The 3,468-nt window shown below is 45.5% G+C and overlaps 1 non-coding gene across 1 annotated transcript; it reads right to left on the reverse strand.

Moving 5' to 3' along the window:
* Positions 1–3,032: 3,032 nt before the first annotated feature.
* LOC118622058 lies at positions 3,033–3,139 on the reverse strand. The gene has a single exon (XR_004957896.1). It is a non-coding gene; the product is annotated as a U6 spliceosomal RNA (small nuclear RNA).
* Positions 3,140–3,468: the final 329 nt, after the last annotated feature.

Genomic DNA, 3,468 nt, shown 5'->3' on the forward strand with positions numbered 1-3,468 from the left:
GGCAGCGTCTTACCTCGACCCCCTGGTCTCCCACGACGTCTCCCGTGGAGGATCTAGCTACTCCTCACAGCGTCTACCACCCGGCTGCTGAGAGCCTCATGCCCGGAGCCGCTCCAGCTCCTCGCCCCGCTCCACACAGTCCCAGGGCTTTTAAAAACTTTTCAGCGCAGCTTTTCCGAGACTAGAGAGTAGTAAATGCTGCAGCCCTAGCTCAGTTAACGTAGACATCCTTGCTTCCCTTCCTATTTCATAAATTCAGAAAATATACAAAATTAACATTCCCAAAGTAAGGAATATCCGGCTCTGAGTCTCATTTCCCCCTACAAGTTGGTGACACAGAATTCTAGCCTTCTGACAAACCGTAATGATCCATGCTAACGTCCCTCTTTCTACCCCGTTTTAAAATACAGAATAATTAATGTCAGAGAGATAACGATCAACATTGCCCGTGTTTACAGATTAAGCAACAGCAGAGCCCTAGATCACCACGCTTCTTACTGTCCCTAACCAAATATATATATTTTTTGCGACCATAGTCTTGATTCTTTGAAAATGTATTTACTAAAATCTCAAAAGTAACGTTTTGAAGACCTTCTAACGCACCCTCCTCATTGCAATCAGAACCCGCACACCTGCTCAGCTCAGCCCGCTCCAGCAAACGTCCAGCAGGAAACCCAGCTATCTTCCAAGTGGCATCTTCTCTGCTCGGCTAAATAAACCTAGAAAACTAGCAACTTCAGTGAATGCAAACTAAGCTTTCCTGGGGAGAAATGGCAATGCAGCTACAATCAGTCTCTGATTACAGAAATACCTAAGGGCAGGTTGGAGTGTGAAGGAGGGCTTTGGGGTTGGGGGTGGGGGTGTGTGGGGGATCGCCTACCCAGAGGTGGATTAAACCAGTTCTATTGTTACCGAGTTTAGGAAAGCTATGTATTTTTTTATGGTTTTTTTTTTTTCCGTGGTGGATATTGGGTGTAGAAACCAAGAAGTGACAGTTAAGCTTCCCAGAAGTTTTTGAAACAGCAAAACTTCAAGTTAGGACTTCGGTTCTTTTAACTTGTTTAAGACACTGAATTAAGCATAAAGACTCCAGTGGGGGGGAAAAATCAATCATTTGAAATCTTGTAAAAGAAGGACTGACGTCTGCATCTATCTGTTCTGGGTTCCAGGGGCTCACGGGTCCCCCCTCTGTCAAACTGGGGAAAGTGGTGGCGACAGCGGGAGTCCTCCGGTCTCGTTGGGGCCCAAAGGCTTCAGACTCCCTCCATAAACAGCTTTGAACTTCTGCTTTGGAGCAAGGAGGTGCACAGTCCTAGCTCCCTCCCCAGCAAACAAACCGCGGAGAACCGAGGCCCGGATCCTTCCTGGGCCCACCTGCAGACACACCTAAAAGGAAAGGCTCTTTCCTGCCCAGGAAGTAGGAAGAGGAAGATAAAAGTGCTTGTGCACAGTGTTAAGCTCCCGGAGTTAGGGAGGTCCCACTCTCGCTGTCTGCAGGCAGTGGGGATCTGAAGCGGAAGGAGGTGCAAAGCCTCTGCATTTCGGCAGTAACAGTTCAAATGACAACTTTCATTGAGAGAAGAGCTCCCCAAGCCGGGTCTCGGCGCGCTGCACGGCGCCGCTCGGATTCGGCGGCCGCGCGCCACGTGACGGGCGCGACGTCCTCGCGCCCCGCCCCCGTGCCGGGCGCGCGCTCCGCGGCTGCTGCCGGCCTCGCGCCCACTTTCACTTTCTGAACTAGGGGTTCACCTCCAAGCGTGAGCGTGCGTTGTTGTTGTTGTTGGTTTGTTTTAAGCAAATACATAAGTAAAAGGATTTGGAGGTGACCAGTACAGAAGGAAGACTTCTAAAGACATAAGGGTTGCACGTGCTTGGCGTGGAGGGCTGAGCCTGGATCCGCTCTCTGGGAGGGAGGGCGTCCGGGAAACGGGTGTTTCCAGCTTTACGAGGATGAAACTGAGCTTGCGGGTCTGCAGAGCGTTCTGCAAATTACCAGAGGGGCCGGGATCCAGGAAAAGGAGAAAGCTGTCAGTGTTGCACCTCGTGAGCGCTGACTTGGCTATTTGGTTTGGAGGAGGAGGGTCCTCCACGGAGTTCCTTAGCTTAGCGTCAGTAAGAAGCCACCAGAGCTGGCTCGTGCCACCTGACACAGCGCCAGGCCCAGCTGACAGTCCATGTGTGTGCCTGGACACTTACCTTCTGTTATTACTTATTCTGCAACGTCACCGCTGTCTGTCCAGTTAAAAACATTCTCCCTGTAGTCCTAAGTAACAAGTTCACCTTTGGAAAGAAAATGTTTTATGCTATTGAAAATAGTTCCAGTATTACCAACACTGTGTAGACAGTTCTCAGATTAACTAACATGGGCTTAGCTCATTCGTTTGGGTTTTTAAATTTATATAACAAAAGTATAGATATATATTTTTTTAAGAGTTTGAGCTGTTAGGTTCTGGATATAGTAGTAACCTGTGAACCAGTCAGACTCTCTCATATATGGTGCAGGCGCAGTGTCCATCTGTATGTAGCAGGTCAAGGTAAGTTGCAACAATTAATTGAATCTTAGAAAAAAAGTTCCCCCTCTCTTAAAAGATGTTTCCACCACTTGATAACAAAGTGACCTTTAGCAAGTTGCCCAACTGTCTAATCCCTGTACTATTGTTTTTCATCTGTTCCCTTTAAAGAGAAGAGGAAACCAAGTAAAAAGCTTGGACAATTGCCTAGCACAGTGCCTGGGCACAAAGTAAATGCTAAATAAATTATCAATATTATTATTATTATTGAAGTGAAACTATTTACACTTCCTCCAGCTTGTAATTTTATTATTTTTAGGGTTTAGGAAGAAAATGCAAGTTGACATGTTAGCACAAATATACAAGTGTAACTCAGCTTCATTTTCATGTCACAGTTCGCCTTACATGCATGTTTGTATAGTGAAAAGTCATAATTGTGCTACCTAGTGCCACACTGTGTGTTTTGACTTATGCTGTTTCTTCTGAGCTAATCAAAAGGTGTGAGGACATTGGCGCACTGCACAAAATATGGAAGGCTTTACAAATCCGCGTGTCATCCTTGCGCAGGGGTCATTCTAATCTTCTCCATATTGTTCCAATTTTAGCATATGTGTTGCTGTAGTGAGCACGCCTACTTGTAATTTTGTGACAATGAAATGTTGTCTTTTCTTTGATGCTTTAGAGGTTTGATTACGGAGAAGGGAAAGCTCATAAAGCACTTTGCTTCCGTCGTATGTTGTGATAGTAACTTCCACTAACTAATTACATGTCATTTCAAAAGTGTTTACTAAAACTTGTTCTGAATACATAATACTGCCTTTGAATTTCTTTAACTTCCCCTTTATACTTTCACAAAATGAAAGAGATATTCTTTTTATTATTTCACTAGTTATTTCACAACCAAACATGGTAACTTTTTTGGGGGAAGAGATTATGATTTTTTTCTGGGAGGTTAGCT

The sequence above is a fragment of the Molossus molossus genome, unplaced genomic scaffold, assembly GCF_014108415.1.
Source record: "Molossus molossus isolate mMolMol1 unplaced genomic scaffold, mMolMol1.p scaffold_m16_p_8, whole genome shotgun sequence".
NCBI lineage: Eukaryota > Metazoa > Chordata > Mammalia > Chiroptera > Molossidae > Molossus > Molossus molossus.